The 24602-nt window shown below is 43.6% G+C and overlaps 1 protein-coding gene across 2 annotated transcripts in view; it reads left to right on the top strand.

Annotated features, from left to right (window-relative positions):
* LOC105008474 (mitochondrial import inner membrane translocase subunit TIM16) overlaps positions 1–24602 on the top strand; it is a 164027-nt gene that overhangs the window by 110110 nt on the left and 29315 nt on the right. The gene's annotated exons all lie outside the window — the stretch shown is intronic.

The raw sequence follows: 24602 nt of genomic DNA on the forward strand, positions 1-24602 counted from the left end.
CTACAGGGGTCAACCCCTACGACCTGTTTCTTATGAGAATGGTTTTCTTGCAAACTTTTGTACAACTTTTTAGTCATAGTCTGTTTTTTTCAGGAGGTCATTTTTTTATTAGAGCACAGACAATTTGAATATGGAAACTATTTAAATATCGTGTTTCTTTTTTTTCTTGTTGACGTTTGTTCAAATTAGATATGAAAGGGAAAGCGTGCAGTCACAAATTTTGACTGTCAATCATTTATAGTTGTTGTCATTCAAAAAGCACACAGGTTTCAAGTGTCAAATATCTCATTCGCACATATGGTGGCTTAATTCATGAATTTTGCACCGTCAAGCTCGGAGATGCATATAGGCAGGCATTGAATACTTCCGCGTGCTGATGAGTAACGGCCTGTCGGCAGCTGGCAACCTATTTTAAAACGTCTTAGAATCGGTTTCCAAAGAGATGAAGTAATGGGATCGCTCTCAGTAATGGTGTTACCACTAGAACTCCTCACATACACAGTATACTTTTAGAAACATTTATGTCGCAGAATTGTCTATGGTACTTCGAAATATTACTGTCATGAACCCCAAGGGCTGTTCAAGAACCACATATTGAATGGGTTTTTAATGGATGCTGAATTAAAGAGGAACAACAGTATTTTCATTCAAATGGCCCAAAACACACTGTTCCATAAAGATAATCCCACTTAGGGTGAGCTTGGTCTGTTTTTGAAATACATGCATGTAACTCCCTAGAATGAAACCCCCAATCAAAATAGGGTTTGGGTGTGTAGCAGGTCTTTTATGGGAGAGGAATGCACTCCTCTCTCATTTCCAAAGAACTAGAATCAGTTATGGCACTTATTTTGTCTTCTAAACCAATGATCTATATGCTCTTCAGGTGGAAGGAGATTTCAGATGGATGGTCATGATTCTGTTGCTCCCCAAACTCTTTTCTGCAACACTCTCCCTTATGAGGTATAAAAGACTAGAAGTGGGCATACAGCGCAGGCAGACCTATTCTGGAACTGTGCTTGTTGGCACGAGCCTGTGTAAAGAATTGGGCCGAGGTCAAGTCGCCTCCCGTGTGTTGGTGGGTGACGTCACTCGACCCGGCTCTGCGGGTGTACTTGGCTGGGGTCGGGCCCAGATTCAGCAAATCCACCAATGGGCTTGGGTTCCTACTTCCTGGGACTGTGCTCGGATGTGTTTTCCTTATTCCGTGTAGCATCATAGATGCTTTTGTTTCATGCCTCCACAGGGGTGAGGTGTTTTATTTCATCTTCACTAATGTACCTGTTATTTAGGATCCCCCCCCCCACACAGTGTATCACTGAACTTGGGAGAAACTATATGATTACCATTAACATCCTCTTTTTCATTTCCCTAACCTGAACCCCTTCCCTAATTCTTAGCCCCCAATGCTACAAATGTTTCCATTTGTGAGGAACAACAAATGTATTCACATTTACACATTTTCCAAAGTTTAATATCCTTGTGAAAAATGTGGTTCTCTCAAGTATAGTAAACCATGCACACACGCGCACACACACACACTTCTTTGCACATCTGTAATACATTACTGTAAATTGCAAGAAGAGATAAATGATTTCATGCGTGCTCACCAGGCCCAGATGTGCTAGTCCCATATAGTCCCTGCTGCAGATGACTTTTATTCGTTCAAAGAAAATAAATCCTCTCTCGCAGTTTGTCACAACCGCAGAGAATCGCACCTACAAATCACCCAGCCGGCAGTTTCTCTCTCGCACTCTCCTTCTCTCAAAACCCTCCCCCCTTCTCTCCTCTGTCGATGTGTGTACAACAGATTTGACCGGTCGACCGTGCGCGCTGAGGTCACACAGGTACAGGTTAGGTTACTTTGTTATCTTCCTCATCAGGGCTGTTTGTCCTGAAAGAACTGGTGGAGCCACAGTCGCCAGATTCCTGGAACTCTAAAACACACGCGCACACTAAATGAACCTCCAGTGGCGTCAGCCTGCTTTACCTACCTTCCACCAAAGCTTTAGATAAACCGTGTGGGGGTAGAACACACACACACACCAGTATCCCCGTTTTGTTTTCCCCAATAATCACGAGTATGATCAAATTGGATGACTACACTTGCAGAAAGCGTTTGATTACAGGGGACTATTACTTTCCTTAAGGCATAGATGAGAACAGAAGGGTCATCCAAGGCATTGAATCCAGATCGTTCTCAGTTCCACAGCGGACAATGCTGCACCGTGCCTTCAGCCGGTCTGCACCCTACAGTACACTTAAAACAGTGAATGGTGGTGGTGTAGTGTAAATTAGGATCCCTGTAATAGCATGAGCCCGGTGCCGTCAGCACATTGAGCTCCCTAATCATTCTGGCGCTGTTAAAAATGGCACAGCGGAATCCGGACCGCTGTAATGTTGCCCAGGGGAACCAGTAAAACACTACGCTGGTTGGGACAGCTCCAAGAGCCCTGGCCCCGAGAGCTAAAGGCTGCAGACTCAAGTACCACTTATCCACACTGAAACCTTGTCCTTATTACCGTTTTTCATTCTTTCTTTCTCTCTTATTTTTCCCTTCTTTCTCGATGCTTTCCGTTTTTTTATTCTCCTGTCTAATTTGTTTTCTTGGTTTGTTCCCCCTTTCTCAGCTTTTCTGTTCTTGGCTTTCCCCTCTTTTCCCCTCAAGCTTTAATTTTTTCTTCAGTTTTTCTTTAGTTTCTGAACTATTTCCTCCCCCTCTTCCTCTCTAATTGTCTTCAGAATTTTTCTTGTTCCTCTTTTGATTTTGTCCACGCAGGGCTCCTCGCCTGCCTCATACCATGTATGTAAGCCCATTATTATCAGATGTAGACAAGAAGGACATAGAGTCAAACATGGCAGAGACTGGCTTGCCCAATAGTTGACCAAACTACACTCACCTAAAGGATTATTAGGAACACCTGTTACATTTCTCATTAATGCAATTATCTAATCAACCAATCACATGGCAGTTGCTTCAATGCATTTAGGGGTGTGGTCCTGGTCAAGACAATCTCCTGAACTCCAAACTGAATGTCAGAATGGGAAAGAAAGGTGATTTAAGCTATTTTGATCGTGGCATGGTTGTTGGTGCCAGACGGGCCGGTCTGAGTATTTCACAATCTGCTCAGTTACTGGGATTTTCATGCACAACCATTTCTAGGGTTTACAAAGAATGGTGTGAAAAGGGAAAAACATCCAGTATGCGGCTGTCCTGTGGGTGAAAATGCCTTGTTGATGCTAGAGGTCAGAGGAGAATGGGCCGACTGATTCAAGCTGATAGAAGAGAAACTTTGACTGAAATAACCACTCGTTACAACCGAGGTATGCAGCAAAGCATTTGTGAAGCCACAACACACACAACCTTGAGGCGGATGGGCTACAACAGCAGAAGACCCCACCGGGTACCACTCATCTCCACTACAAATAGGAAAAATAGGCTACAATTTGCACGAGCTCACCAAAATTGGACAGTTGAAGACTGGAAGAATGTTGCCTGGTCTGATGAGTCTCGATTTCTGTTGAGACATTCAGATGGTAGAGTCAGAATTTGGCGTAAACAGAATGAGAACATGGATCCATCATGCCTTGTTACCACTGTGCAGGCTGGTGGTGGTGGTGTAATGGTGTGGGGGATGTTTTCTTGGCACACTTTAGGCCCCTTAGTGCCAATTGGGCATCGTTTAAATGCCACGGCCTACCTGAGCATTGTTTCTGACCATGTCCATCCCTTTATGACCACCATGTACCGGTCCTCTGATGGCTACTTCCAGCAGGATAATGCACCATTTCACAAAGCTTGAATCATTTCAAATTGGTTTCTTGAACATGACAATGAGTTCACTGTACTGAAATGGCCCCCACAGTCACCAGATCTCAACCCAACAGAGCATCTTTGGGATGTGGTGGAACGGGAGCTTTGTGCCCTGGATGTGCATCCCACAAATCTCCATCAACTGCAAGATGCTATCCTATCAATATGGGCCAACATTTGTAAAGAATGCTTTCAGCACCTCGTTGAATCAATGCCATGTAGAATTAAGGCAGTTCTGAAGGTGAAAGGGGGTCAAACACAGTATTAGTATGGTGTTCCTAATAATCCTTTAGGTGAGTGTATGTCACAGTTATATGGAAAAGATCTGGTAGAAGTTTAGACACATTTTACTAGTATTTGAACAGTGCAGCAGAGTTTGTGCCCACTATTAGTGGTTGAGAGCCACACATGCTGTGTCCTATGCCCCAGCCTCCATCCCAGCCTCCGTCCCAGTCTTCATCCCAGTCTCCATCCCCGCCTTCATCCCATTCTCCCTCCCAGCCTCCCTCCCAATCTTCATCCCGGCCTCCATCCTAGCCTCCATCCAAGCCTCCCTCCCAGCCGTCATCACAGCCTCCATCCCAGCCTCCCTCCCAGCCTTCATCCCATTCTCAATCCCAGCCTCCCTCCAAGCCTTCATCCCAGACTCAATCCCAGCTTCCATCTCAGTCTCCATCTCAGTCTCCATTCCAGTCTCCATCCCATTCACCGTCCCAGTCTTCATTCCAGTCTTAACCTCATCCTTACTCAGATCTGATCTGAGTTTCGTGCTACAAACAGGCTATTCAACCATAGAAATGGTCACTGGGTTCCCTCCAGTCTGCCCCAAGGCATCACATGACATCAGTCTACTGTCTGCACAGCTGGTCTATGACAAATAACAGTCCTACTGTGTGTGTGTTCACAAACATGTGTGATCTCTTAGGTTAAATGGTGTACTACTTTAGGCCTGTGGGACACCATGTACTGTACAGCTCTGGACAACCTAACCAATATATCAATAGTGGAAATAGACAGAGATCGAGAGATAGGCAGATGTAGGAAAATTGGCTTTAGGAGGTCGAAGGAGGGAGAGCACTATCAGGGCGCCACACACAAAGCAAAACTTGAGAGTTGGAGAGAGAGAGAGAGAGAGAGAGACAAAGCCACAGAGAGACCAGTCACAGAGGAACAGGCCCATCCTTCACATGGAGCTTCACCATCTCTTTCTAGCGGTATGCTAGTTTGATAGACCCAACCCAAACCAGTAAATTAATAAAATGAGGAACATTTCCAATCTGGTGAGAAATAAATATGGAAATGAACAGACTTTCCTCCAGTGTTGCCACATCCATCCCCTACTGTGTTCCTAAAGTTTACGGACCGCGGATACTCCACTACAGAGCAAGACAGCAACCATTTCCTGGCCAAAAGACCTGACATTTTCAGGGCACAGGGAAAACACACCTTCCATTGAGGTGTAGTAGTAGTAAGGTAGCACAGTTCACTCGAGACAACACAATCAAAGGAGCCATTCTCGAGGGAAGAAAGGGTAGGTACAGTCTCTCCACAAAACAGGGTCAATATCCGGCCAAATGTATGACCACATAAGTGAGACATTTCCCATAGTTCAAACAGACACAACAAATCAAACATTGATAAACTCCTTTATCTGTAAGGTTAAATACTGTGAAATCACAGTAGAACGATTTGTGACATGTTGCCATGAGAACAAGGCAACCAGTCGAGTATAAACAACACCACCAATAATTGTGTATCTTTATTTCCACTTGCCATTAATACATTTTTATTTTGTTACTACTTTGCACGTAGCTATTCATTGAAAATGTCTTGATCCCTTTCAAAAAATGTTTTCCCTCACTTGGTTTGGCAAGGCAAACCAATGTTTCCCATGCCAAATGAGCCCAGTTGAATTGAAAATTAACAAACACACATGGAGTAGCATAGTAATACAGGCGATTGTGTGGGAGTGGGAACCATGTGAAAGCCTGGGAACTCTCAACATGGTTATGTTCTGATGTAACACACTCACAACACTGTAAAACCCTTCTATCAACATGGCAATTCGCTGATAGCACAGACACAAAACACTGTAAACCCCTCCTCTTCATTCCCTGTCTCTCAAAGCTGCACCTCACCACAGATCTTGGTTCTGATTGACTTGCCCTCAACTGAGGCTCAGTGCCATGAGCCTGAACAGCATCTGTGATATTGTACTGTAGCGTGATGCGGAGGGCGCCCATGCGAATCGCTGGAAAACATGCATGCGTTTTCATGTGGCAACACGTTCTGCATGTACGTACCTGTCCTGTGTACGTTCGTGCGTATGCCGCATGTGTGTGTTCTTGACAAACGTGACCACTTGTCCCAGAAGCCCCTTGGCTCCATGCCCTACCACAGTCCTCCTCCAGCCCAGTGGCCGTTTGTGTGTCCATGGGAAATGGCAGAGACGAGAGAGGGAGAGACCTGTTCCTAGGATGGGAACACTGAGAGGTCGCAGGGAGTGCGAGAGAGAGAAGGTTGATTGGGGGAGGGGGTGTTTTGGGAAAAGTGATATGAGAGGAATAAATATGGATGTGGTTTGGGAAGTAGGTTAGACCATACGGGACAATGAAGTTTTTTGTTTTTCAGTTGAACTGTAGAGCACTGTATTGGGGAGAGAGAGAAGATTGTTCCTGTGTGGTTGAACTGTTACACTCACAATAGTTAGATACCACAGGGAACAAATAATTGAATTAAATTATGTTGAAAAAGATAGAAAAAAATATATATAAAACACTTTTGTACTATTTTGTATTCTGAAAGGCTGATGCATCCTTTTCAGTTTATCACAATTTCTTGTAGTATATTTTTTGTACACATTTTTTGAAAAATTAAGAGCAAAAATAACATCTCTGATCCTTTTTTCAAAAAAATTTATTAACAGTTGAGCAGGGAATTATCATTATACCTTTATGCGGTACGAGGAACACAGACTGAGACCAAGGACTCTTTTAAAGCTGGGTCCCACGCATGTTTGCACATAAAGTTTAGGTACAATGATTAAAAACCAACAACAAAACCAAGAGAACAGACAAAACAAGACGATCATGGAAGACATTGTGAGGGATTCTAGATCAATCCAGCCAGATCTTTGGTAAAATACGCCTGCAACTATACAGTATTTAGATGTGACCAACGCACTGGTTCAAATCCAAGTGTCAGTGTTGTTAAGTAATGTACAGGCATTTACATTTGTTGGATGACGCGAAGGTCCAGCTCTCATAAGTCTTGAAATCAGATGTACTGTACATTCTCACTATATGTGCTGTGCCGATTTAAAGCAGAAGTAGAAAACTCTCACCACTGTTGTGAAAATAAAGCATTAGATAAAGATGTGTGACACTGAAACATTAACGTCCAATATTGACTCTTCTCACCTGTTATGGCGGCTGACACTGGACCATTAAATCACACTTAGACACCCTGATAAAGCTCCCCCTCTACCCCTCAACGCAAAATCACCTGACTGGTTCAGGGCCCTCATTTCTCTTTGTTTGTACAAGGTAATAACAGTGTTGTAAATATACATTCACATTTTATTTATGATTTTATGTGGTAATTGTTTAGTGTCATAAATATACTAAATTGGACGTTTATTTAGGTATGGTTTAGAGTTTCATGTGTTTTAAATTGTGAAAGCTAGGGCCTGTGACACTGAGAGTGGGAACTAAGGCAGAGTTAGAGTTGAAAGGTCACAGTTTGTTCCCCTGAATCGTCTCCTCTTGGCCTTTCTCACCATCTGTCTGGATGGATGGATGCAGGGTATTGAACCTAATTTTGGACTTTGCCAAAAGCATTACTCACAATATAATGTCTTCTGTTTTTCTTTGTTGTCTCTTTTTTTGTGTGTGTTTTCAAGTTTTGTTAAAGGGGAAATTCTAGATATTTTATTTTTTTGCTACAATGATAATTCATTGAAAATTACTAAACATGTTATAAAGCACTTTCAAATACTCTAAAGCATCCAATCGAACAATCTATTCTATTTTGTTTTATCCACTGTCCCAGAAATCCATATTTGTACAAATGTTTTCAAATGGATTAATTGGACACTTTTTCTTATTGCTTTGTAGTCTTATTGAAAGTGAGGACACTGCAAAATGTGACACTCAGTCAAAATAGGGTCAAAATAGGGTCAATTTATTTTGGGTGGGAACAACTACAACCACAGAAAGAGAGACAATTAGACCACAACATTTGTGTAATTTCCATCACTAATTCTGAAAGTTCCATATTATTTGTTTGTACAATATTTTCTTCATACAATATGTTATGGACTTTTGCGTAAGATCCTTAAGTGAATCTTCAAGAGAAGACAAAATTATCATAATAGTAACACAGCTAATAGGGTTCATTCATTGTTTTGTGTTGTTATTTTGATGCAGTTGTGAACAATCGCCATGATTGGTGTGTCCCTTCATTAAGCTAATAACTCCTTTCTGCAGTTTTAGAGAGGCATGTTGTGTGAGAAAGAGAAACCAAAAAAGAGAGCAAGCTAAAGAGAGAGGGGTCAGGCATGAATTGACCCAGAGATTTGCTAGTTGTTTCAGTCCATATTGACTCCATGCAGCCCTTGTTTATGAGAAGAACACCACAGCTGTGCTGAAGCGTGCCTCTGAGAAGGACAAAGTCATTGGTTGTTTTGCTAAAGACCACTCAATAAACCCCCATTAATGTGGTGACAGGAACCCATCAGAGATATGAGGTCTACTTAAACTATCTCAGCTGGTTCACATGATAACAACGTCAGAGGACGTTGTTAGCCCACTGAGCTGAAGCCGAGTTTTGAGTTATTGAAAGCACACAGTCTGAGCTGCGTTGAGATCTCTCCTCTCTCTGGCTGCGAAACAGGGATTTGCATTATCACTCTGCCACTGATAAAAATATAGGGGAGAGTGTGAGGAGGAGGGGTGGGGTCACTAGAAGTCGCTCCCGAGGTCAGCCAGAAGTGGAAGTTTCCCATGATGCATGAAGAGCATACATGCACATCATGAATCATTGACTGAGTGGAAGGGTACAGTAGGGTTTCTCCCACCCTCTCTCTCTCGGTTTCTGTTTGTGTGTGTAGTTTGGTGGATATTTAGGCTAATCCCCGTGGTTTAATTAGTGAGGGACAGAGTCACTGTAAGAGGCGTGCGCGCACACGCATTACACATTTTTACTATGAACCATGGAATGTTTGCCACATGCTTTCGAAGAACTTTGATAGAAATGTGACAAGTCTCAGCGCAGGTCTCAGCGCAGGTCTCAGCGCAGGTCTCAGCGCAGGTCTCAGCGCAGGTCTCAGCACAGGTCTCAACACAGGCTACTGTTCGTCAAGAATGAAGCCCCGGATGTTTGATTGAGTTTTTCCTTAGCAGACTAAGTTTCACCACAGGGTGGTTGACTCTCCTCTTCATCATTCACACAAGCACACATACACACAAAACATCACACAAATACATACATATAACAATATTCACAGTCTTACACTCAAAAGAAATAATTGCCTAGAAGTAGAAAATGCATAATGTTTTGGTTTCTACTCATTACCAATTACATTTTCCAAATTTCTCGAATGAATTAGTCTTACTGAAATGGAACATTATTTTAATTCAGAAAATAATCATAAATGGCATGTACAAAATTATGCCCAACTGCTGATTTCAGCCATTGGTTTTAATTATGACCTAGACTCATCGCTGGCCTCTTCAGAACAATCATGTGTTTCTTCAGCCATTCCAGATAGCTTTTTTTAAGTTTTGGGGGTTTCTGTCCTGCCAGTCTCTCAAGTCACACGGCTACCTCCGCAGTCTTTGAATGGCAGCAGTGTAGACGTCAGTATGGTTTCTATGAAAATGTGCACATGGGGGAGGTATCTGAATTTAAACCTGCAGTGGAAAGTGACATCACTACCTTTCCACTAATGCTTGATTTTGCCTGAGCACACTACACTGCCAAAGTTAACGCTTGTTGGGAGAGTTTTTTGTCTGAGAGAATGCTCACAAGAAAACCATTTGTATTCTCCATGTCCGAATGTGCGAGAAAAGCTATCACCATTACCAGACTTTGTGTTGTTAACCAATGTCTGGGAATACAAGACTTATTGTCCTCCTTGAAAGTCCACTCCTTGAAAGTCCTTCGTCAGAGACACAGTTTCTGGACCCAGGTTGAACAGTGCACTCAAACACCTTCAACACCTTCATAATCAGCTGATGTCACGGTGCCTTTCACACATTCAAGTTCCCTAGTAACAGATGCTGCAGAGTGACACCACAGCATTAGGGAACCTCCCCCACATTTGACTGTGGGTGGGATGTTCTTCTCTTGGTACGCTTCATTTGGTCGTCTGTACACATTGCACTGATCTGCAATGCCAAAGCCCTCCAATTTGGTTTAATCGGTCAACCGGACATTTTCTCCATAATATTTAGACTTGTTGCAGGGTTTTCATGTGTTTTCATGTGTTTTTCTTTCAGCAGTGGTGTCTTCCTGGATTTCCTACACTTCTTGAGTAGGTGTGTGGCAGATGTGGCCGTCTGAAACTGTATTTCAGGTCATCTTGTAGATCAGTTGTGCAAAGTGGTTTGTCAACCAATCAAAACCACTGACACTGTGGACAGATTTCTCCTTCTGGCCATGTCCCCGGCGGCTGAACACAGCTCTATGGGCTGCCAACCTCTTGATAATAATGTGCACTCTGCTAGCAGGAATTCCAATGACCCCGGAAATGGATTTGTAACCTTGGGAGGATTATTTTGTTTCCGACATCCTCAGAAAGGTCTTTGGTCTTCACCATATTGACAGAGGTAAAGGGAAAAGAATGTTCTGTTTTCTCTTTCTCAAACCATGTTGAGTGGCAATTTGAGGCAGCAATTATTTGATCCAAGTCGTTTTATGTTGTTTTAATGCAAATATGCACAATTTCAGTTTTGAGACTTTTTCATTTTCATGTGTAGTTGTAGCACAAATCAGAAGCACATGTAAACACAACAATTTTGTTTAGTTCCAACACATTTTGATGAAATAGGAAATTATTCACTTCTAAAGAACAGGTTTACATTTTTTGGGGGTGACATTAGTATAATCGAAGTGTCTTCTTCCATTCATTCATGTCCCTGTGCCCTATCACAGTCTGACAGATCCCCCAGGCAGCAGGCCAGAGACTGAAGTCCAGGAGGTGTTATCAGTTATCCAGTCATGTGATTGATGAATGGGAGGAGCATGTTGCTCTGCTTGGACGCCCATGGCTGAGTGCTGAGGTCATTCCTAAATAAAAACCCTCTTCCTCATCAGGTCCTCCTGCTGCCTAGTCCCACTAGTCTTGAACCCACACCTTCTGTCCTGGTAGCCCAGTGTCATCCCTTTCCCCTCACCATCACCTCCGCCTCTTCATCTTCCATACCATCCTGTTCACTCAAACACTCTAAAGCTTTAATCCCCACCGTCTCACAGCCCCTCAGCCCCTGACCTTATGGTCCTCCCTTACTCCTCCTCCTTCATTCTCCCATCCGTCTCCCTATCTATCCCCATCACTGATCACACATTGCAGGCCCTGTCTGAGAGAGAGACCCTGATTAAATAGACTGATGGATGGTTCTCTGTTGACACATGGAGAGGTTGAGAGATCAGGGAGGGAAAGAAATAGGGGGAGAGAGAAAGGGAGAGATACATGGGGGGAAAATAGAGAGCTGGTGAAATGAGAAATTATAAAACGATGCTAAGAATGATAAGATCCTATCAGGTGAAAGTGTGATGGCTGTAGTAGACTGGGAGGACAGCTTGAATACATTCGTACCTGTTGAATCAGCTCAAGACATTGTCTTACAGCAGTGGCTCCCAACCCGGTGTACTCCAAGCTGAGCGAAATTCTGTTGGTGGTACAGTAGCTGAAAAGGGATGGGAACCACAATAATGCATTTTGCAAGTCAGACTCACACAATGCAATATTGTAATAATTAAAAATACATATTGATGTTTTGAATGAGGGCCAATTAACTATGACTCAACACTTTACATCAAGAGAGAATCTGATGTCTTCTGAGTGTCAGTCTGCGGATATCAAATCCAAGGTCTGGCAACCACTCATCAACTATTTTGGAACATTCAACACTATAATGTCAAATGTTTGATTAAGCCTTTAATTTTTTTGTTTTTTTTAGTTTGGGTGTTTCTTTACAGGTGTATCTCTACTGTTCTGTTTTTGTTAGTTTTCTATTTTATTAATAACAAAAAAGTAAAATATCTTGTTTTAGTTAGAATGCTAATTTTCATAGAAAATTGCAAGTTGAGAAAAGTTAAGAATGAAGCATTTTACAGAAAAAATAAAGCAGTTCATAGTTTTAATTCTCCGTTTCAATTCTCAGTTTAATAGTCCACGCTCTACCAACAGTGTTGGTCATGCGAGTTACGAGTAATCCCCGCCGATTGAACGTAATTCAAAGCAACAAGAGCAGCACTTTGCCCCTATCCCCTTACAAGCTCGCATCTGCTGCGCTCACAACAAATATCTGAAAGCTGGATTCCTGCAGTCACTGAAGCCTGGCCTGTGGCCGAATGTGGTGTGGGTCCGAGGGCCTGGTCAGGGCGCTCATTTTTAGGAGGTACTGGTTGACCGCTTTGCTCTCTGGCAGTGTAGTGTTAATCCCTTCCTCTGTCACTCTTCTCTTCCTTTCTGTCTTTTCAAAGCCCCAAGGCTACGGAGGCTAATGTGAGCTGGAGGCTAAATGCTAGCGGGAACAGTCAAAAATGATGGTTGACAAGAACACCCCTGCACTCGTCTAGTGGTCTCACTGTCATTCTCTCTGGCTGGATTTCCTCATCTTTCACTCTATGGGTGGTAACTGGCCCTCAACTCCCGTCTGACCCTTACCAGAACATTTGAACAAAATGGAGGAGTTTGTTTTCGTTTTACAGACAACATTTGGACCAGAAGTCTTCATAAGGATAGTAAAATATGAGAAATGTGCCCTTATTTGGACTTGCCGGTCCCCAAGAGGAAAACATCTATTTCCGATTTCGGGGTCAGGTTTAGGGTCAGACTTACAATTTGGACTAGTGTTAGAATGGTGGTTACTTTTAGGTTATGGCATTACAGGTTAGAGTTAGGCATTAGGGTTAGATTAAGGTTGTAGTTAGGGAATTCTTTGGTTCACTTGTCCCCACAGGGACAGAAATTGAAACAAATGTGTGTGTGTTTGTGTGTTGGGGGAGGTTGCACAGTACTGCCAGTAACAGGAGTAGATTATATCCTTGTGCCAGTTACAGCTCCATGAGTCAAGGCCCTGGTGTACTCTGATGAGGGAGGAAGTTTGAGTGAGTGGGAGGGAGTTCCATAAGAAGGGGAGGGGCTGTGTGGGGGGGATTCATGTGAAGGGGTTGTGGACGGGTGGGGGAGGGGAGGGGGTATAGGTGAGGTTGAAAGCAGGATACTAATATAAAATGAACATCATTCACTGCTTCAATCGGTTTGGAGACTGGCGGAGTGTGTTGTGATCGTTATCTGCTTTGTGTGTAAAAGGAAAGGAGATGAGAGGGAAGATGTTTAACTCTGCCACAGAGAGGGCAAGCACAGACATGATGGGAGAGGTTGACACATCCCAGCTGGGCAAGAGTTTCTGTGTGTGTGTGTGTGTGTATGTACACTTGCTATCAAAGTGAGGGCTGGTTTAAGTTTGACAATTTAAGTGAGAACATTTTGGATGGTCAATTTTTTCAAAATACACATTTTTGGGCGGTTTGGATTAGAATTAGGGTTCAGATTAGGGGCTAGGTCTGGGGTTAATAGTTAGTGTTAGGATTTTGGTTTAAACAGTGTTATTTAAACTAAAAGATTTTACAACATTTCCAGTCCTCACCTCAATAGGAAAGTTAATGTGTGTGTGCATCTTAAATGGCATCATCCGAGTGTTCATGGGAAAAGGGGGGCCAGTCTCTCATCTGATGGTACATTCCTGGGCCCTCTGAAAACCTGACAGACACACTGGCAGACATACTGGCAGACAGACAGACGTACAGAGTGATATTTTGGCATTGGTAACCTTGATTGAAAGATAGAGATGATTGTGTGGCGTCAGAACTGTGCTATCAGTCTCCTCAGCAGTGGTTGCAGTGCAGCACAATGACGCACTGTTGAGCCCCCCCCCCCCAACACAACCCAATAGGATGTTTTTACTGCCTAACTGTTGAATGTCAAAATTAAAAGATATTGATGAAGGTTTTATGGTTCTCTCCTTATTTATGGTTCTCTCCCCCGTTTCCCCATTTGCCATGTAAAGGCAGGGTTGGAGTTATAGAGAAAACAAACACTTAATGTTTATTGTCATTGCATTTCTCGGTTTTGCGTCTTTAGCTTTTTAGAAAGGTCGTGCCTTAGTCCCTCCATTAAAGGGGTAATCCACCCCACTAACACAAATCATGAAACTCCTATACATTTGGTGAAAGCTTACCAGCGGCTAAAAAACAAACAAGTGGTCTGTTGCTTCTATCTGTCATGATAAATGTTATATTTTGTTTATATTTACTTATTATGCAGTCAGATTACCATGAAGCAAAGCAGTTTGTGTATTTTCCTGACTGCATCCCTCTCCCAATGTTGCCATGTCCGCTATATTACAGAAACCTTTTTACTTTTTCAGGGCTTTTGGGGGCGGGTTTAGAGAGGTCATTATTCTGAAAATGTTTATGGAACCTGGCAATCCTGGCCTACCTGCAGACTGGCATTGCTTGTTGCCACAGCAACGAGATAAACCAAGTTGAACGTGATGTTTTTAACTGCTGAATTGATAATGAATTTTCTTATGTAAATTTCAACTATGTAACTACTTAACACGCAACTGAGGTAAAAATGTACCTTGCCAACCAACCTGCCCCAAAGAGAGCCTTGCCTGGTGAGTTTTGTTGTCGAGTTGAATATCAGTAGACTTCAATAGACTTCTAAATGTAATTCTAAATGTTATACTCCTGAATGATATCCTTCTAAATGTTACCTCTGAATATTATCCCTCTGAATGTCATCCTTCTAAATGTTACCTCAGAATTTTATCCCTCTGAATGTTATCCTTCTAAATGTTACCTCTGAATGTTATCCCTCTGAATATTATCCCTCTGAATGTTACCTCTGAATATTATCCCTCTGAATGTTATCCTTCTAAATGTTACCTCTTAATGTTATCCTTCTAAATGTTACCTCTGAATGTTATCCTTCTAAATGTTACCTCTGAATATTATCCCTCTGAATGTTACCTCTGAATATCATCCCTCTGAATGTTATTCTTCTGAATGTTAACCTTATGAATGTTATCCTTCTGAATGCAAGCTTTTATGCCAGATAGAATGTCCCAGAAACATTTACGGAACATGAACAGAAGCACTGTGCACAGGTCATCTGATGTCATTGTTCCATGCGTCAGTTGGATTGGTTGGAACTGAATGGTGTCAGAAAGTGACCACGCTCGGTTTAGCTCAGTGGACTGTTTTATTAGGGCCATAATTCATTAATATGTCAGAATTGTTGTTTTTAATGGAATGTTGTGAAGGCTTATGGCGTACGGAAACACTGACCTGGGCAGTAGATCGTAAACTATTTCCGAAATATACAGACACAAAGTCTTTGTCTCTTTCTCTCTCACACACTCACACAAATACAATGATGCACTCTACTGACCGAATGTCTTAATAAACTGGAAAAAGTACTGTAGTGGGGTTGATGAATTAGTAAACCTCCAGGGACATCTGTGTGTGTGTGTAATCTAGTTCTAAAAATACATGAGGAGACCAGAAGTCCCCAGATAAAAAGAAAACATCCCAACAAGGAACAAAACTATCCAGAAATAGGTGCTGAGGTTAATGGTAGAGTAGGGGGAAGACCATTATTAGAGGTGGGATTAGTACGGAGAGAACCTATAGAGTAACCTTTCTAGTCCAATGGATTTAAAACATTGCCTGTAGTGTGTGCGTCCTTGTGTTTGTTGTTATGTGTAAGCCTTTTTTTTTTTTTTGCACATGTTTCAACACGTGTGTGTGTGTGTGTCTGTGCTCATGCATACAATAGTAGTGTCAGTGTAGTTCTTAGTGTGTGTTGGTCATAGTAAGTAGCCATGACCAGAGGGTTGCTCTCTTCCTGTGGGATGTCATCAGAGAGGGTTGGTCCGATTTCTACCCTTACTCCCTGTCCTCCATGCCTCTCCTTTTTTTCTCTGCCCAGCCAGTGGTTCCCAGGCTCCGGTGGCAGGTCCTTTAACGCCTGTCACTGGTGTCTGCTCAACTCCCTTGATGTTGTCTGTTTTATCCCTTGTTCTCTCTGTCTGAGGAAGTTTAAGGGTTAACATGAAACACCTCTTTTCCGGGGCTAGCAGAGGTCGTGAACCCACTTCTAAGCCATCTTCAAGCAGATACAGGCAGACACTTGGGTGTCCGCCAGCGCTCCCAGAAAAGTCACATTTTTGTGTTCTAAAATATAAATATGACTCTTCAAGTGGGAGTTTCGTAACCCAGTGCATCATTATTTATCAGGGATGTTCTGTTGAAAGAGTGGTGCATGTGTCTCACAGCAACTTCAGAAATGTTTCAACAGAAAAACAGTTTTACAAAAATATGACATCACCACATGCCATATATCAAAATCGATTTTTCCGGAACTGAGGGAAGAAGTTGTTCAACATGAAAGTGAACCTGTCCGGCAGGTTGAGCCTGGCAGAGCCATAAGCCTGTCTACCATAGCTATTTTACATCTCAATTAAATTAATGTGCAAAACCTGTGGCCAGGATTACATTTAAAACAATGGTTCAAGGTCTGTTCTATAAAATAGCAAGTCAACTTCATGCAGTAATGCCATTCTCCAAATTGGACCTCTACTGGTTTACTCACCCTAATTTTGTCCCCGCAGCAAAGATCAACAAACAGACACAAAACCCAAACACGATGAATGCTTGTAAACACAAGGTACACATTCAGAAACACACACACATCTGATCCCGACTGGATCCGCCTTGCTGGGGGTTAATGTGAAACAGCTCTGTCCTGGGGCTTTTAGGGGTCACGAGCTGCCGTCTTACAAGCCACACTATCACCATACACTCATACACACAAACGCTCCTACACAAACAAACACAAAGATGAGCAAAACACAGGCGACTTGAAAAATACTTCACGTGTTCTTATCGTACGAAACCATATCTGACCCCTCTCTGACCCATGTGAGATGCTCATCTAGCCCCTCCCCCACTCTTCTGTTGACATGATCTCCTCCATCCCCCTGTAGGACCGCCAAATGCCCACCCACACTTCCCTGACCTTCCCAAGCCCTTCCCAGCCCTGGTCCACCTTACCCCAGACCAGGCCCTCCCCAGGCCACCCTAGCCCAGACCAGGCCCTCCCCAGACCACCCTAGCCCAGACCAGCTCAGCGTTGAGGGGGAGATGAGAATCTCTGCTCGTTTATGGCCAGTGACTTGGCTTTATGGTTTTATGATTACGAGGCAGTCTGGAACAGGTAACCAGACGTTTATAGGGCTGACCTCTGTCTTTATGTTTGGGAGAGGTCTCTGGGACAGAGAGAGAAAGAGGGAGGGTGTGTGTGTGTATGGTTGCGTGTGCGTATGTCTTACCGGCAGAAATTACACCATGTGCGATTAGTTGTTTTATGTATTATTCAAGTATATTCTAATTATGTTATCCGAGGACATAGCAGAAGAGCGATGCGAAATTATCCAACATTAGTTGTGCATTTATTAATGGACAAAATAGATGGCACATTATATGGTGATGGTCAGTGTTGACTGGGGGTGGTCAGTGGTGGTCTACTCCTGTCCCCGGTAGGTGGTCGGTTCATCCATAAAGCAGACCATGAATGCATTCTGGTGAGTGATGATGTCAGGGTAGAGAATGATGGCACCGTCGTCCTCGTCCACATCCATATAGCAGTCATAGTACTGCACCTCCATGGGTTCCTCCTCAGCCAGATGTAGTACTGCAGGGAACAGACGGGATGTTAGGTCAGTTACATGGAAATGATTTGAAACCTTCAGGGACCTATGACTATTGCTGAATGCACTTTGCCTGGGGCTTTCTGCAGGCCGTTGCTCCACTCCATGAAGTCGTCCTGATCCTGAGAGAATGGGATGGCGTTTTGAAACATGGACTGACCACTTGCAGGATGCAGCCATGTTTGGGTCATGGATAGTGCTGTTTGGCATTGTCCCTGCTCACCGTGTCCTCCACAAGGGTTCAAACCCTGACATTTGGGTTGAAGGGTTGGATCACAGAGGTTAGAGTACTGGACCTCCATGGGTTCCTCTTTAGCCAGACGTTGTTCTGCAGGGAACATACGGGATATCAAGTACATTAGTTCAGAATGATCATTTGAAACATTTTAAAGCTACACATAGCATTTTGCTTGTTCTAAATGGAAATGACCATTGAAGGAGTTGTGAATGTCGCTGAATGTACCTGGGTCTTTCTGCGGGCCGTTGCTCCACTCCATGAAGTCGTCCTGATCCTGAGAGAATGGGATGGCGTTTTGAAACATGGACTGACCACTTGCAGGGTGCGGCCATGTTTGGGTCATGGATAGTGCTGTTTGGCATTGTCCCTGCTCACCGTGTCCTCCACAAGGGTTCAAACCCTGACTATTGGTTCGAAGAAACTGATTAAATTGATATTGATTAAATCCCTGATTGACATGGTCCTGAATTTGACACAGGTTTGTATTGTCCTTGATCAAATGCTGTCCAAAATGACTGAAAAACATATTATTTTCAAAATAATTTCAAAGTATGTCTTCAGAAGAGCAATAGGATAATAAAACTATTGGTGTAGCTTGTGCATTTAGATAAGATTGGCGATTGAGTTTTAGAATGCCATTTGTGATGCATGGTGATGACATCACAATGTTGATCTGTGTCATCTTCTGCAGTCAGAGGAAGTCAGAATCTCTGTTTCAAATGTGGCTTATTGTTGTTAATCAGTGCAAATTAGCAAAATAAAGTGAACAATAAAACCTAGATTAGGAAAAATGTATTGAAAGTGTGTTCAAGTGGTGTCTGTGTTTGTGTCTGTGTTGGCATTGTGATAGCTTATGCCAGAACAGAAGTTTGTCTGATGTCTCTCTTTGTCAGAAGAACCAACGTATAGTGTGTTTGTTTTGTTCATGCGTGTGCGTGTCTTCGGTCTCTTCTCTCCGCGTGTTGTGATTGCAAGTCGGGTTGGCCAAAACCTCCGTTGTTTTTGCGTCAGGCTCCAGTAGTAAAAATGCAGAATGGCCATTTAATGTCTCGGTAAACATTATTTCAAGCACGCCCTTTGTCATCCGTGCGGTCACATAGCAGGACCGAGGCAGGAGAAGTGGTCTGTGTACTGTGACGTGTTGTTATTACAGGGATTTCACATTGTGAACGTCCCCTTTGAGCTCACTTCATAATGAACTGTTTAATGCACGTCTGGTGTTTCGGTGACATGTTGATATGTGGCGTCGCACATGGAGCAGAGTCCAGTTTCGGTTCTTGTGGTTCCTGTGTTATTGGGTGGTGGTTGTTAAGGCTGGCTGCGTTTTCTGCCTGACTAGAGAGCGGCAGATTGGTAGTAGAATGTGGCAGTGATGGGGTACCGGCATAAAGACAGGGCTGGTAGTGACAGGTTTAAATGGGGGAACTCTATAGCTCACGGAGCAAGTCCTGAGGGGAAAGAAAAAGAAATAACATCATGAGACGCAGAGGGAGAAGCATCTTAACCCATTCAACTCTGCTAAGTACAGTACCATAATTCTCTGTAGAACCACTTCGGTTCAATGAATGTTAATAAATGTTCAAATGATGTGGTTATAGTCATTTTGGTATTGAATTTGATTAAACCAAAACAAAAAATATATAGAAGTGCAAAATCCAGGTGTTTTAGAATGATAGTGATCTGTTATCTGTTATGACTGCTCTAGTCCAAGCAAAATGGGATTCCACAAAGTGTTAGCTTGGGGTGTACACACTTATTCAAGCATTGACAGCTTCTAACATTTTGAGAGAAAAGTGGTGAAAAAAAACTACAGAAACGATTTGTTTCAATTTCAGCCTTATCCTAAACAAAGTCTTCATTTCCAATAAGGTGTGAAGACTTTCAAAATACACAATAGAAATCCACACACACTCATTCTAACCAATGTATTACCCCTATGCAGTATAAGCAAATTCAATTGGAGTGATATTATTGTATATAAGTATGCAAAGAGATGCACGCTCAGTCACACACACCTACATTATATTACACAGCGCAAGCAAATCCAGTGCAGAGTAAGGCCTGCTACAGCCTCCTCCTCTCTGTCATCCACCCACAAGCCCACGAGTGTAAACACACCACGGACAAGGACGTGACTGTATGTTGATGTCTCTGCGGACACGTGTGCTTGCATTGGATTTCACTAGTCTTTATAGCGTGCTCTAGGTGTGTCCGTGTGTGTGTGTATGGGTGTGTAGATAGTGTTTACATACAATATGTTGATTAGGTGGCAGTGTCTCGCTTCATGGAACAGGCATCACAGCATTTAGTTAGTGTTTGATTGAATGCTAGATTGGGCCAAACAAGTGTCCTGCGTGTGACTGTTTTAGTGCTATGATTGTTGCCAAGATCCACAGTAGCCTAATAACCGGCCTGTTTGTTGTAGTTTGCAGAACGCCATCACAGAACAACTCGTCATGGATGGGCTAATGCCGCTGACATCAAAGCTCCTATCCAATAGAATACAATACTTTTCTGCTCTAGTCAGCACAACCTCACCAACACTGGACATTTGGGGAGTGGGAAAAAAATTGCCTGGTTTGACGAATGTCCTGGTTTGACAAATGTCCTGGTCTGACGAATGTCCTGGTCTGACGAATGTCCTGGTTTGACGAATGTCCTGGTTTGACGAATGTCCTGCTTTAAAGAATGTCCTGCTTTGACGAATGTCCTGCTTTGACGAACGTCCTACTTTGACGAATGTTCCGGTTTGATGTGCCTGTAGTGTCACTCAGACAGGCCGTTTCTGAGCCATCCTACCAGGTGCTGGCTTGTGGCTGTGGCGTGGGGAATGTTTTCCTGGCACAAAGCGGATCTCTTGATACCCATTTAACAGCATGAACACCGGGCTGTGTCTGAACACTGTTACTGACCAGGTGCGTCAATGAATGGCCGCGGTTGAGCCTTCATCACATGGATTCTTCCAGCAGGATAACAAGCCGTGTCACAAAGCACATATTGTCTCAGAGTGGTTTGAGGAACTCGAAAGCTAGTCCGCAGACCTCAGACTAATAGAGCATCTTTTGTATGAGTTTTGTACGGGCTGTTTGCAGAAAGAATGTACCGCCATCAAATCTGCAGCGACGTGATGCCATCCAGTCATCATGGAGCAACATTGCTGTGGAACATTTCCAACACCTTGTGGAATCTATTCAAAGAATTTAGGCTGCTCTGGAGGGAAGGGGGTTTTGTTTGACCCATGACTAGATGGGTTTATCTATTAAAAAAGCAACTTAGTACTATAAAGACGAGGGAACGGACACTGTAGTTGTATTTAGGGCCATGGAGAGCGTTTAATTAAATGAAAAATCACTGGTAAGGGAAGAGGTGAGGGAGTAATGTAACTTCTTACCTATACTGACCCACTCCCGAGTCACTAGGGCCCAGCGACAGTGAGGGCAGCATTTTGCTGCTGATTTCTCCTCTCTTATGCCACTGCATTGTAACTGACTTCTGCAGCTTTTTTTTCCAGCTCTTCCTCTGGCCATTGCAGCCAGGCTTTTTTCCAGAGGGAATTCGCTGTCCTCTAGTGTGTATTTTTTTAAAATACTTCCTGGTTGAGGAACCAGTCTAATAGGAAGCAAAACGGACGTGAGGTCGAACCTGGTGGAGTTGTTGCAATAAGCCATGGCTGAGCATCAGATGACACGCCTCGCTCTTCAACTCTCCCGAACCAGCTGCGGAGTTGTTGCAAAAAGGCATGACTTGTACTCTATTTTCCATGGGGGTGTGTGAGTGAGAATAATGAAACATTTAGATGTTCTTAGGACCTGAGTGTGTCTATGAGAGGAAACCTAGTACAATGATTGTCTGTCCACTTCTACCTGTGTACTTTTGCGTGTGCCAGGGCAAGTGTTAATGTCTGCCGTGTGACCGTCAGCGTGTGTGTCCGGACGGCAGCCGCGTCGCCCGGCTGACTGTTGACATGGGAACGTGTGTGGCGTCTAATTAAATCCTGCTCTCTGAGGAGCCACGACGGCCCAGCCAGCGGGGCCCAGCGGAGCGTAGCGGAGGATAAGGGCAGACGGGCCGCTTGGCAGCTCATCTGAAGGCCTGGTCAGCTGGTCTCAGACGCTGCCACAGCTGGCCACTCCACCTCCGCCACGCCGACAATCCTGGTCTTTCTTCCCCTGCTCAGGAACGTAACCCGTCACTTCTAATTCCCTTCTAATGAACTGGAGAGTTGGAGAGCAGCGGCATTCTCATTACGCGTGCGCGCTTATGCGCACGCGCACGCACACACTCTTTCGGAGGCTTAGCCGGGTTACTGTGGATATGTAACCCAGCTGTGCTGGACCAGGATATGCTGTTATTGACCATGTCATTTAGTAGTCAGAACACCTGACTAGTTCTGTTTTAACTTTACTGTTGCCAAGCCAAATACAAGTTGGCTAAAGAAGAAATGGACTGAATAACTCATGTTATTCAGATGAACTCGTGCCTCTGAGCAGCTCAGCAGTAGTTCTGGTGTTGGAGTGGTTGCGGTCGGGGCTTGTTTTCTACATGTTCAGTTGAAGCTGTGGGCTTAGGATATATCAGAGGTTTTGATGTTAGTTAAGTGGGAGTTTGTGAGGGCGCTGATAGCATCGATGGCGTTGTAGCTTTAGTCTTGGTGCCAGGCCCTGGCCATCACATCTATGACCTGCAGGTTATACCGTTATACTGCCTATGTTCCCAAGCCCACTGATGCATGTCTTTCATTTACAAAGCTTTGCTACTCTAAATAACAATGCTCCTAACTGAGAAGTGTTCATTTGGAAAAACATTTTGTAATGCACATCGAAGGCCACGCCTTGTTCCAGTTTGTTTTCTTCTCAATAAACACAACCCTGTGTCTGTTCACAATGCTGCATCATGGGAAAAAGTTGCTCATTACTCAGTGTTGTGTTGCTTTTTAACCATTTTGTTTAATGTTTTCACAGTTCTTGAACCATAACTCTAAAACCTTGCCAAACCCAAAAGCTGAACTGTTTAGACTTTATGACATCATTTTAGCAGCAAATAAGAAGCACTTTCATAAATCTCCATCACACCCCATTCTGTGATTTCTTTCCAAAATGTCTGCCAGTGCGTTGTGCTGTATTTAACTATGCCCGTTCCAGTGGAGCGGAACTAGAGCACAACGTAACCGTGGAACAATAAAAGCCGACGGAGTCAATCCATTATCCCCTGAGATCCCGGAACCCGTGGTGGTCAGCGGTCCATTGCTGTTCCGTTCTGAAATCCTGAATTCCTGTTTAATCACTTTTGGATTTGGATTATTTCTCCCTCAAATCCTTCCTTTGACGTGGCAACCTGAAACACCTGTGGGTCTGTGTATGATGTGTGCATTTAACTCTTAGCTGTCTAAGACATCAAGGCTGTGGTCCAAAGGAACTCATTGCATGGGGCATTTCATTCTCCACCCAAAACCTTCACCCATGCCTTCATGTTACTGGAACTGACTGACTGTTAATGGAGAGAAACGGAAATAGCTAATAAACCCCATAGTCTTTTGGAATGGTTGCTGGTTCATGGAGTGTCATGCCCAGGAAAGTCTACTACATGCCCATCCAGAAACACATTTGTTGGCATTACTTTACTGATTCCCTAATGTAGATTGTTCTCTTGCCGTCTTCATATGGCTGTGGTGATAAGTTGGTTGTAGGATGAGTTGACCAATAGCGTGTTCGCAGACTCTATGGCCTTTGTGGCAGAGGTTTGCCCAAACATATTTTGTAACCACCTAAAGAACACTTACTTTTTAAAAGATGGTAGTCTAGCTTCCCCAAGGTGTATGTGAGAGAGTGGGAGTGAGGGAGAGCGAAAGAGAAAGAGCGAGCCCCAGATTGGGAGTACAGAAGATACACAGAGTAAACCACAAATGAGCACAAAAGCGTTCAAAGTTCCGCACATGGGGCAGGGAAGAAATGAAAAGACATGGAATGAGAACAGAACGTTGGAGAACACTAGGTCCTAGTGTTTCGTTGGTCCAGCCTTCGGTCCTGACCATCTGCGGACAGTGTGTAAATGACTGTGAGGCTGTACTGTTACTCTGCACAGATTGGCCATAGATAACAGAGGCCAGTGCTGAGTGCTACCACAGCACTGAGACTAAAAGGTGCCTTTCAGTGATAATAGGTAATAAAATTCAGTCAACGCTGCCTTCAAGCTGCCCTTCCAGGACCTGTCAAGTTAATTAACCAGACATGTTGCTGTGCTTGGTGAGTTCAGGGGACGGGGGCTAATCATTGCAGCACCTGAATTTTTTTCTTACCTAAATGTCAGTGTGTGTGTAGGGGGGTGAATATCTGTGTGTTAATATCTGTGTGTGTGTGTGTGTGTGTGTGTTTATGATAGCATACTTTCGGTTGGGCCCGCTCCAGTTTCTGGTCATTTTCAGATGGTCTTTCTTTTGCTCCAAGATCAACAGCTGCTGATAGCCCTGCTTTTGGACCTCACCTGGATTGTTCTCTCTCTCCCTGTCCTTCTCCACCAAGTCTTTCATCTGTCTGTCTGTCTCCTTATT

The sequence above is a fragment of the Esox lucius genome, chromosome 11 (assembly GCF_011004845.1).
Source record: "Esox lucius isolate fEsoLuc1 chromosome 11, fEsoLuc1.pri, whole genome shotgun sequence".
NCBI lineage: Eukaryota > Metazoa > Chordata > Actinopteri > Esociformes > Esocidae > Esox > Esox lucius.